This window comes from Nycticebus coucang, chromosome 20 (assembly GCF_027406575.1).
Source record: "Nycticebus coucang isolate mNycCou1 chromosome 20, mNycCou1.pri, whole genome shotgun sequence".
Taxonomy (NCBI): Eukaryota; Metazoa; Chordata; class Mammalia; order Primates; family Lorisidae; genus Nycticebus; species Nycticebus coucang.
Window position 1 is genome coordinate 63,677,932 of NC_069799.1, and position 12,442 is coordinate 63,690,373.

General features: G+C 50.9%; 1 long non-coding RNA gene across 1 annotated transcript; it reads left to right on the plus strand.

The window, feature by feature from the left end:
* The first annotated feature begins 6,377 nt into the window (after nucleotides 1-6,377).
* On the plus strand, nucleotides 6,378-8,657 carry LOC128572319 (uncharacterized). Its single transcript, XR_008376170.1, has 3 exons — nucleotides 6,378-6,479; nucleotides 8,354-8,411; nucleotides 8,512-8,657. It is a non-coding gene; the product is annotated as an uncharacterized LOC128572319 (long non-coding RNA).
* Nucleotides 8,658-12,442: the final 3,785 nt, after the last annotated feature.

A 12,442-nucleotide genomic window follows, 5' to 3' on the forward strand; every position in this document is an offset into this window, starting at 1 on the left:
TAGGAGAGTGAGATGGGGGAGCAGGAATCAGAAGCAGTTCTGGGGATAAAATGGCTAAAGGAAAATGATCTGACTAGGCTACCCGCCTGGAGCCAAGGCACTCCAGCTCTCCCCTGGGCCATCCCTGGACCTGCTGGTGAGGCGATCACAATAACCCAGGGAGAGTCTGTCATGAATAAATTTCGGCAAAAGTAAAATGAAACTCCATAAACATTGGGGCAGAGAGGTCAGGGTGCATTTGTTTTGACATGTAGAGTTTTCCCTTCACAATATTTATACAATAAGAATACGGAGACTGACTTTAAAAATAAATAAATCTTTGGGGGAGAAATAAAACAAAATGTGTCCATGGCTGGGCCAGGAAGTCAAGAAGTTTCTCTTGCTCCAACCGGTTGGGTAGGAAGGAGGTGCCCAGTTCATGGGACGAAGTGTTTGGGGGTGGCCGTTCTGAGGAGGGGAGGAACTGGTCAGCAGAGTCAGGAGATGGTGATGTAGGTGGAGGTGGGGCGCAGGGGAAGGGAAGCCCGGGGAGGGCCACCGGGTGTGGGTGCTGGTGAAGCTGAGAGTGGACACTGGAGAGCGATGCCAGGCCAGAGGGTATCTGGCGCAGAGGCCGCAGCTCTGCGCCACGAGCGTTACAGCCCCCGAGGCTGGGAACGCCATCAGCCCCCACCCGGCCACCTAACCAGAAGCCAACCTGCCTTGGGACGCAACAACTGCCGGTCCGCCCAGAGGCGTGCTCCTCGGCTTCTCACCCTCCAGGAAGGCTTTGAGCCCAGAATGCGGGGAGACTAACGCATCACGTGCCAGCCGAGCCTGGAGAGGATCGGGCCTCTAAGCCCTCTAGGGAGCCCCGAAGTTCGCCCGGCGTCGCGAACGCGGCCCCTCCTCCACCTTCCGGCCCTGTCCTCGCGCCTTCCGCCACCAAGTGGCACAGCCACGTTGTCTGGTGCATTTCGAGGACGCGAGAGAAGGCCACTGTCTTGACAGCCAGCTCCCAACCTGTTGCCCCGACGCACCTGGGCGCTGCCTGGGCTGTGCCAGGAAGGCCACCGCTGGCATCCCGGACCCCCAGACGCGCCGCCTCCCGGGGACTAGGGCAGGGCTCAGAGAAGGAGGCATTTGGCACCCAGGCGGCGGCTGCCGTCCTCTTGACCTGGGCGTTAGCTTCGCCCCAACTGGCTGCCCACTAGGCCAGAGGGGCCATTGGCGTCTTTCCGCTCCCTTCTTCTGCCTCTGGGTCCGGGCGAGTCTCCCATTCTCCCAGCCCTCCTGCCTCCTCCACCCCAGGCTGGCCTCCAGCAGGAAAGCTCTTTCTCCTTAGAGTCTGGAGGCCGCGGCCGCACCCTCCAAGACCCTAGGGAGCCTTTCTCCTTCCTCCTCCCTCCCGCCGGCCGCACTCCCTCCGCCTGGTTCCCGTCCGTCTGGCGGCCTCGCTCCTGTTCCTTTTCTGCTGACGCGGGCACTTACTGGTCTCCGGGTCTAAAGTGACTCCTTGGTGAAGGGTTGAGATATCTGACCGCGCGCACACCGCCCCCCACATCGCCCCAGTTCTACCTTTAGCAAAAAACGGCTTGATTGAAGGAAACGTCGCTGCCAAAGAGGTTCAGGCTCTAAAAACAAAAGGCAAAGGACTTGATAAAAATACAACTGTTTTCCAATTTAATGGCCAGACAGGAGCAGGATTCAGCCAGTCGGACATTTCTTGACATCTTGAAGGGCTTGGGGGGTGGAAATGCTACTAAACTGGGGGAATTATTCCAGGAGCTTCCAGGCACATTTGAGAGTGAAGAGAGGAAGGGTAAAAAAAGAGAATTTACTCTTGAGAAGGAAGCAAAGTGAGGCAGGCGCTCCTGGTCCTCAGTGGGGCTTCCTGGGCAGAAAGGCCGAGGCTGTATTCCTGATGAGGGGACGCTGGGCCTGCAGATACTGCTTTAATGAACCTCCAAGTCACTTTCTGCATTTTAAAAGCCACCACTCTGGCTCCCTGATTCCTGATTCAGGTCTGAGCTGAGTGAGAAAAGAAACAGCATTCTGTTATTCAGAGACCACTGTCTGTCATGCACTGAGGGGCAAGGGAGCTGGGAGCCTGGTTGCTCAGAGCCGGTGCCAGCCTACTGTCTGAGGGGATGGGCAGCTGGATTCTGAAGATTTTAGGACTCTCTCCAGTGAACCTTTCTGTTGGGTGTCCCAGCCCAACACACAGACCCAGGTACCCACATAGACACCGGATACCCTAGTGCTGGTCACCTCTTACCCTGCACCTGTGCATCCCCCTGACTCCATTTCCCCTGTGGAAAGGCTGCACCAGGTTGTACCAGGAAGGCTGGCACAGCCTTTTAACCCTGTATCCCTGGGCAGGTGTCCATCCTTCTCAGATGTGGATTCAGAGCTGGACTGAGAATCTTGGGCCTGGAGAACACAGCTTGGCTTGGGGACTCGTCTGGAGGCAGATGTCTCATCCTCATTGGCACCAGCATCAGCTACTTTAAATCCCGTGGTGCCGTTGAGCAAGTTTTCCAAGACCACATTTCTACAAGCTATGGCATTTGATTGGATTTTTAAAATAAAGGGAAGTCACTGGGCATGTGGAGGTGGAAGATAGATCAGTAAATGACTAATAGGTAATAGAAACACTGTGTCCAGATCTCTGCGATGGCCACCTAGATATGAACTTCACCTGTTGGACAAAGAAAAAGGAGACCCTGTGGGAAGTAATCGGTGGCAGAATCTCCAATCTTTCTGAGAATGTGTGGCCACTTAGAGTTGCTCTGTATAGGGTGGCGGCGGTGAGGGGAGACCCATACATTTATTCTTTCAGGTTGCCAATATTCTATTTCTGTTCTGTCAGGTAATGTTTTTCTTTCTGCCCATCAGGCGTTGGCATCACCACCCTTTTCGATTTTTCCACTTTCCTAGGTATACCTACAGGTTGATTTAGTTCTTTGAAGTGTGCACCCTGCCATATGAAAACACACAATGTTAGCCTAGTTTTAAAAGTTCTAATCTTTCGATCCCACTCATTGAGATTTATTATAAATGGAGGGTAGGGAGGGCATCAATGAGGTATCAAATGAGAACCACCCAGTTTTCTTCTTGTTCTTCTAAAAGAGTATGTTTATTAGACTTAACTTTCAGGGACAGTGGCTGTGTTTCCCTGACCAAAAAAAAACCTGCAGCCGGGTTGGGAGCCAGTGGGCCCTGGGGGCCTTGGTCCAGTGTGGAACTGTGGACGTTGCAAATGAAAGTTTCAAAAGCAACGACTTGAAATTAAAAAAAAAAAAATCAGACCTATTTCACCCAGGCGCCCTAAATAAATAGCCCAGTTTGCAAATTCCTATCAATTATTACGTGATGGGAAAAAATCCTATCTGAAAATAAAGCACGTGGACGTGGAGAATTTTAATTAAATCTTACTGTGGATATAATAACATGGAAGTGATTTTTCATTCGGCGCTTGCCTGCTCACCAGTGTTTTATGGCATTTTCTTGCCTCTGACTTTATTTTAAAATATTAGACGAGGTGGAGAATTATAAACGACTCTTTCCTTATCTGTGCTGCTCACATATCCAGGATCAGAGGAGCTGATTAAGAAAGAAGTCGGAGGCAACGTTGGATTCATAATGATTTGGAATAATGAATCCTTATCTCTGCTTTCCAGATTATCTGCCTTTCAGCTCCCAATGTTTTGTTACATGGGATAATTTATTGCATCTAATACATCACAATGAATCTGATGGTAGAAAGTGATGGCCAATGTTGTGAAAAGGGGGCCCTTATTTTTTATCCCGGGGCAGCGAAACTGCTTTTTGCAGTTTTTAATTGGGAAAATATAAGGTAGATCTGATAAAAAAAAAAAAAAAAAAAGACCTGGGTATAATCTTGCCTGCTCCTGCTTTACCACTCTGCTCTTTAATTAGTGTGTCAATTTCAGGCTGAAATTAACAAGATCGACCTGAAACTCACTGCTTAGTTTCTCCCCAATGTGGAGATCCTAATTTTTAACATGATTTATTTTTATGAAAAAGGAGATAATTAATCATAAACATTGACTAAAGCACAAGGCCAAGTTAAGATAAAATGCCATTTGCATCTTTATATAGAAAGATACCAATAATGTTAATTTTTCTCAGATTTTCTCTCTGCTCCTCAGAGCTCTCACCCCCACACAACTTCTGCCCTAACTAATGGCTGCCCCCTCCAGCCCCATTCTAGTGAACAAGAAAAAAATCAATTCCAGGTTCCTCTCCAAATTTAATACTCTCTTTTATAAAAGTACATGCACATATATACTGGGCTCTCTTGGCTTGTGTCTGCTAACACACGCAAAATATGCCATGCATAGGGTTCCTTTTTTAAAAAGCACAGGGTGTGGGGGTTCTCTCCCCCCATCTCCCACCCTACCTGCACTCATCAACCTCCCTCCGCTTCAGAGTTTGAGAGCAGAGGACACACATCTCATTTAATGGTTAATTAGTTCCAATAATTGGCATTTTTTTGTCTCTTTTGTCTTTGGCCCTAACACCACAGGAACAAAAACCATCTAAATGCAACAGGCTTTCCTCACTGTCTCTTACAGGACAGATTTCAGAAACTGAGGCTAGCGCGGAGTCCCCTCCCAGTGGCTCAGGGCACTAGCAACATCCCGGCTTCTGGAAGTAGATGGGGCAGGAGTCATTGGTAATTTGTTCTTTAAGCTTTTTGTGCCTGCTGATTACTTTTTCCTTGCTTGGATTAAACAATCGTTGCAAATATTCAAACCAGTGAGAGGAGATTCATACATATTCACTCTCCAATTGTTCCCCCTGACGTCAGATCATAATTTCCTGGTAATTGGATGGCTTGCACCCGAATAATGCTAGGCTGAAATTCTCCACGTTTCTCTAGGCTGCAGTATATTTTGTACTGGGAAGTGGGAGGAGAACTTTTTTTTTTAAAGGATTATTTTCTGTTCACTGTAGTTCATGTTGTCTCCCTTCTCCTTTTCACTTAAGAACATTTACTCTGAGGTGGGAGGATCTGGAGTTTATTTTCAGGGATTATAATTTCCTAGGCAGTTCTTGAGTAGACTGAAGAACGTTGGGTTACTAAAGAGAGAGAAAATGGCTGGAGGTGGGGACGAGGTTCTGGGGCACCCAAGCCCTTTGGCTCCCTCTGCTTAGATCTACAACAGCCGCCGGGGGGGCTCGCCATCCCACCCTGTAGCTTCCTCTACTGGGTTACCCAGGGTTTCCATCTGTCTTAGGTACAAGTCTCAATTTAAGGATAGGCAACCAAATAATTATAGATTTTTTTTCTTAAAAGCTTGAATCTTGATAATGCAGATATTTCAGGTTTTAGATGGGGGGAGAGGAAGGCCGTCTGATTTTCTGGGATATTTCCCCTTCGTCTGTCCGTCACTTTGGAGTCAGTGAGAGGACCTCAGACCTGGAGTTCCAGCTCCGTGTTCACACTGCCCTACCCTTCTCTCTCCTCTCCCTTCGCCCTCTTCCTCTTCTTTCCTTCCTCTCTTCCTTCTCTTTATGACACATCACTCTAAGAATTTCAAGTATCAATTATAAGTAATATTAATTTCTGGGCCCCAACCAGCAGAGTGCGGATGATCTGATAGGCGCACACAAACAGCGCTTCCCTAGATGAAACAAACCAGTGCAGCCTACTGGGCCGTTTCCCATGCCCAGATGAACATTCAATTTTCCGGCATTATCTCCACACTTAAACTCGCTTTCTCCATTTCTGTGCCAAGATAAATTTGCATAATATTTGCAGCTGTAATTAGCTGATGAGCATCTCTCGCCTCCCCCTTTTGTTTCCCCCAGCATTTGGTCTCCCATTGATGCCACGTTTGATCTTTAATATCACAGGATTCCCGATAGAGGATTGCATATCTTATCTTCCCGGCTCCAAAATCTTTTAAGAAGGAGAGAGAAAGGGAAAGAGGGAGCTTGGGGGGGAGTGGGAGTGAGGAAAATGAAGCTTCCACTAATCAGAGTTTGAAAAGGTTACAAGAAGGTGTAGGGAGGGACGGAATGAAGAAGATAAATGGGGACTGTGGGTGGGATGGGGTGGGTAGAGGCAGAAGCAGCCTCCGGGAATGGGAGTAGGAGGGTTGTTACCCAGAGGAAGAGCTGGGTACCAGGAGCTGGAGGGTGGGCTGGCAGGGCAGTGGGAATGTGCCTGTCACTGGGGGTCCTTCCTCCCTCCCTGGAGCTGCAGTTACCATGTTCTGAGTGAGGTGGCTCTGTGTTTGTTCCCCTTAAGCAGAAACTGGAACTTTTGAAACCAGGTGACTCTCTTATCTGCCCATCTGTTTGTCCCTTCTTAATAGAGAGCGCAGCACTCCTGAATTGCTAATATGTTATGGACACATCATTCTCTCCAGCCCAGTTTAAAAAAGAAAAATGAAAGACAGACCAGAAAGAAAGAAACATGAAAGAAAGAAAAAAAAAAAGACACAAGGAGCTCCGAAGAGGAGGCAGTTGAGTCTGGGGAGGAGAACGGTGGCGCTTCCAGAAGTGGAGAGAAGCCAAGCCTTCCCCGGCCTCCGCCTGGTGGTCGTGGTTACGTTGCTCTTTTTGCCCAAATCGGGAGTTTTTTGACTTGGGAGGCGTCGGGGCAGGAGGGAAGGCGGATTAGAGGAGCCAGGGGTTGGATCAGTATTTGTGGGAATCCGTAGGGGAGAGAGGGAGAAAGAGAAGAGGGACAGGAGGGGAAAAAGACGAGCGAGAGTCGGTTTTCATGCCAATCACCGGGACAAGCAGCAACGCTTAGCGTTTACACCGCACTGGCGGCGCCCTGGCGCTCCGCGGGCCGGAGCCGGGCTACAGTGTCCAGAAAGCCTTTGGAGAAAACGAGTTTCCAGCTATCAGGTTCTCCCCGGCTCCCCCCTCTCGTGAGGCTTCGGTTTCAGGCTGGACTTGTCCAATGTCTGCGTTACCGCTGCGAGCTCCTAAGTGAGTGTCAAGGAGGCAAATATCGAATAGCGCCGGGGTCAAGGCGATTTAGTTAACCATTGAGGCCTCGGGACCTGAAACCGGTGCGGGGCTCCACGGGGGCGGGGAGGCCCAGCCAAGAATGAGCGAACGAATGGCTGAGGCTGCGGGGGGAGGCTCCGGACGCCGGGCCCAGCCGGGAGCCGGCCCTTCCCCGCCCGCCGCCCCTCACGCTCCAAAGTTAGGGTCCCTTAAAACTTTTTTTTTTTCCGCCTTGGAGATAAGGCCCCTTTTCTAAACCGAAGTTCAGAGACTTGGACGCCGACCTTGTCCCTGTCGAGACCACCGTGGGGCTTTCCTGACTGCAGTATCTCCAGGCCTCAGTTTCCCCACCTGCTAACTGAGAGTGGGGTGGGCGAGAGGAAGGGAACGTCTGCTGGGAACAAGAGCAAGACGTGGTCTGGGGAGGAACACAGGGAGAGGCTGTGTGCCCGGCTCTGCCACCCCACCCACCTCACTGGCACCTGGTGCACCCCAGGTCGGCCGGAGCACCCCTCATTGGGAGCCCTACTATATGGCTTCACCCAAACCCCAGCGCTGCAGAGCCGGGGGCCCCGCCATGATCTGGGGTCACCATCCAGGGAGGTGCAGCTTTCCCCAGCGACAGCACAGCCAGCTCCTTAGGCGTCCCGGCCCCAGGGCCCTGAGTCTTTCAGGTAGTTCCGAAAGAGAACACGCTCTCTTTGGGGGGAAGGAGGGGGATGGTGACATTCCCTCTTTTGGGGAAGGAGCCGGTTGAGTCGTATTTGAAAATTCCTGTTCAAGTGCCCTGAGCGGAAGTCCAAGCACACGCAGCCCGGGGCTGAGCGCGCGCGGGGCTGGAAATCGGTGACCCAGAGCCCGCTCCTGCGAGCGCCGTGGGGGTCTCTTTTCTTTATTGCTGAGCCCCCCGTGTCACGTGTGCAGGATTCCGTGCTTTGGCTGTGTGTTCGTGCTGGGGGGCGGGGGGGGGGAGTCTTCCATCCTGGGGGAGGGGCCCGCACCAGCGTCCATTTATGTCTCCAACACTGAAGGAAAATTGAGCCCAGGCACGAGGTGGCCACTCTGTCCTCCCGGCCCGGACCCGGGTCCACGCCCGCCGCGCTCACCCCATCCCTCACCGCCTTCGCCCCACCCGGGGCAGCTCCCGCTCGCCCAAGGCCAAGCACCAGGCTGGGGCCTCGCAGTCTGGGGGACATGAGCAGCGGAATGGGGGTCCACACGGGAGGGACACCAAGGAAGGGACCTCGAGGGGCCAAAGCGCGCGCCCAGACGCGCAGGGGTGGGGTGGGGCGTTTTTGTGATCTTTTCCCTTCTTCATTGTAATTCTCAATCATGACCATGAAGAATAATCGTGATGATATTTGCCCCTTCCTTCTAGACGGAGAGAACACACCCAACTCCACTGCCGTTTGGGAGAAATTCTCGAATAGAGCTGGGTAATTTCTCAGTTGATTTTGATTGACGTACTGTCCCTGGGATCATGTGTTAATCCCTTCTTCACTCAAGCCTTTTCATAACTCATTTCTCTCTTGCTAGATGGGGACTCTGATGGTTACCGAGGCAACGATGATAGCACTAAGCTATTTCCCTCTCTGCAAGGAGACCATTATTCCGCATGCATAGGCCATTTGCAACAGAGGTCGTCACAAAGTCATCCACGACACAGCACACGTTTATTAAACTTTTATTCTCTTTTTTTCCCCAACACAGAAACTAGTTTGTACTTGTACAGGGGTGGGGGATGGGGGGAGGTGGGGTGTGTGTGGGTGTCCTGCTGTGTGTTGGCAGTCCCTGCCCTGGGAGTCACAGTCCCACGTGCGTCGCTGCCCCTGCACCTGGCCGTGGTCTTTCCACTGTCCCATCCGCCCGTCAGGGTCCTCTCAGCCACCTTTCAGACCTTCAGGATAAGAACAGGCAGTGACAACATCTAAGGGCAGGAGGGAACCTGGCTTCCCAGGCGCCACCTCTCCTAGGCGTTCTTGGTTAAGGCGGGCTCCTTCTTGGAGTACCTTCCAAAATAAAGCAACCTTTTGTCCCACTTTCTGGGACCCCCCCCCCCCACCTCTTTCTCTTTTCCCCTCCTTGGGATCCCCTGACCGGTCGGTGGCGCCGCTTGGCTGCGCTGGCTGCCCTGGCTCCACAGAAAGCCACCTGCCGGGAGAGTGCATGGGTCTTAGGTTTCCTCCCCGGGTTTGGCCGGGGAAATGGGGCCTGCTGGCCATGCGGGTTCGTGGGAAACGATGGATCTGGTACCAGCCTTCTCTGCAGAGAGGCTGGGAGGGTGGGCGGGGTGCACAGAAGAACCAGGACATCTAAGGACAGTCAAGCAACAGCGTTAAGGACAGCAGTGTACATTAATGCAAATGTGGCCAGCAGAGTTCTCTTCCCAGCCTGCAAGGCCACCAAAACCAAAAGGGCAGTTATGAAGCCTACTGTTGACCAAGACCTCTATTTCCTCTCAGTTTCACCCAAATCCTCCCTTCCTTTGCTTTACTCGGACAGGGAAGGTGCTGCTGGCATCAGCCCCTGGCCCCCAGGACGGTCTTGGAGCATATGCTGTTCCCCCTCCCAGGGCCACCAGTAACCCGTCCCAAAGGACCCTCTCAGACCACCACAGGCACTAGCAAGCCAGGCCTCCAAGCTGGTTGGTACTTTGCAGATACTGGTGGGGACCACTGCTGGCCAGGGCCAGACATGTGTGGGGTGAAGGTGCAGCCTGCTCAGGCGGCAAGTGGAAGAGCCGCTAAGAGATCCAGTGGTCAACCTCTCCTGAAGTCTGAGAGTGCTGAGTCACCAGGGCCATAGTGACCTTGCAGGCGCAGGCGGAGGGGATGTCAAGTGCACCCTAAGATCCCATTCCCATCCTTCCTGGAGAGCGCGGCAGGGACATCACCTGCGGGAAGTGGGTCCCCAAAGTCGCCTTAGCTGCACCCCCACCCCAGAGACAGTGAGCTCGTGTCTAGAGAGCCCCAGAGCCCACGCAGAGCGGGACACGGGAGAGCTAGATGTGGCTGGCTGGCCTGCGGGGTGTTGCTGGCTAGCCCAGCTTTTTAAAAAGAAGAGTCCAAGTGCCCACCCTAAGTGCACCCCTCCCTCTGGCTGGAATTGAGGTGGAAGAAGGCAGAAGGAGTTCCAGTCTCCTCCCACGCCTTCTGCTGTGAGGGCTCAGGGTTCAAAGACACCTTGAGTTCCTGGATGTTGACCCTGCCTTAGACAGAGAGGGCTAGAAACCTGGGTCTGGGTGAGTGACTCTTGGAGAAAGGCCACAGATCTAGGGGAGTGTCCAGTGTCCTTTCTGTGCTACAGCGAGACCGGAGTGTGCAGGTGAGTGGAGGTGAAAGGGCAGTGATGGGACTCTGGGGACCTAGGATCTCCCTGAGGCCTGAGCACTCTGCCTCTGCTTTGTTTTAAAGGATCACATGCCCCATAGCCCTGCTCCAAATCAAGTTACCATCTCTCGGGAAACACGTCTGATGGAAATTTCATCCTACAAAAAGGCTGCCCACATCACGGGAAGCTGAGGCCCTGGCAGCAAAAGCTACGACCATATTATTACAGAGTAACAGTAACTGCGTCCATCATAGACTAAGTAGATTACTAGCTTCATATCCCTGAATACTTGGAACATTCTTAAAGAAAAGCCCTTTTCTATAGGTGACAGTCTGAACAGGACACCAGCTCTTGTCACCACCCCTTGGATGTCCTACCTCCCTTGCTGCGGGTCTCAGGATGAACTGAGGTGTGTCAATTGAAAGAAGGGCATTTCTATTTATTCACAACCATTCTTTCCTGCATCACTGTATCCACCTGGTGGGTACCCTGAACCAAGTAGGACACTTCCTCTGTCCTCAAGATGACCACAGGTAGAGTGGGGAGAAAGACAAGCAAACAGATTATTCTAGAGGTGCAGAGTGTGGCCTGGTGGAGTGTGAGCCCAAGGAAGAGCTCCAAGCGTTCTATGGAAGGGACGTGCAGAGGAGCAGCCTCAGCAGAAGGAGATAAGAAGTGACAGATTCCGGATGCTGTCCAGGTGACCGCTGTCTCCCCTTCCCTCATCTGCACACCAGAGTGTAAGTTCTGCCTGGACATTTTAAATTTTGTGAAATAAGTAAACAGTAGCATTGCTTTTACACGATGCTTAGGTAAAAACGACATTAGCACAAAGGCTGGTGTTTTTCTCTGTGTTTCCCGATTGCTTCATGGGTCCTTGGTCCCACTGGGTTGTGCGAGTGTGTCGAGGACATCGCTGTCTGTTGCCTTTGTTTCAAAGTCATGACTTTGCCTGGACCAAATGCACTCTGACACTTCACCGCATCGGAGATGAACTGAAGCCCAGAAGGTAAGCAGGGCCACCACCTAGGAAACCACACTGCCACCTGTCTGTCCAAGATGGGAGAATGAAAGAGAGCTGAGCGCTCATGACTATATGGCAGGTACCTCCACACCCTCCCGCTAATTGATGGGCTCTCTATATATCATCCTAGATAAAGGGCCACTGCAGTAAGTGCTGATGTTTAGAACATCCTGATAGGGCTTTGTTAACAAGAAGATAACAGGAGAGCAAGATATGTTTGTTTAGCTGCCTACAGATAAACCCAATAGGTCTTTGTTAACTTTTCATGACTGATGGCGACCACTAGCCATGATAAATAATCCTGGAATGGGCAACTTTATTTAAAGGCCTAGAAATGGGGCCTTTATGCTCAGCTCTTCTGAACGCAGAGGAAGTGTTTTCTGAGTGTGACTCTGCATATGTCCTAGAATATCACCGTCTGGTTTTTCTCATAATAATTTTAAATTATCAGCTGAACCTCTCAACCACATTGACCCTTGAAACCTTTTCAGGGCATGCTGTGTTCTGATCACTTAGAAATTGAGCAAGTTTGAGGAACTGGAGCTCACAAACAAGTCTTCAAAGGATAGGCAGAACCTTGAGAAATCAATGCAAATGCTTTTTCTAGCAACTAGAAATAGGTAAAAAATAATGCTTTTCAATAATTATGAAGTGTATGGTAGCCAGAGATTCTTGTCTCTGCTACATGTTGCGAGTTGCAACATCTTATCCAAAACTTGGATTTTGATTGCTGACTAAGGATTTATTTTTAAAAGCTGAAGAGGTAAGTTTTTTGTTTTGTTTTTGTTTTTTTAACTAGTGTTAAATGATGTCTACTGAGACACACCATTCCTTTAACAAGATAGAGTGTCCACAGAGTAATGCTATGCCCAGAACCACCCAAAACGAAAGCCTCAAGGCACAGGGGAGCCAGCTGTTTCATAAATCCAGTTACAAAGACAGCAAACTTTTGTGCTGTTGAAGAAAGTATTACTATGGTGTTAATCTTTAGCCATCTTTTAAAAGAAGGCAATCATTTTTACTAAAAACATCATTTGAATTTTATCTTTGCTAAAACACTTGGGAGGAGGGAGGGGTTTGACCCGACCTTATAATCTTTCTGAACCTGCAGAC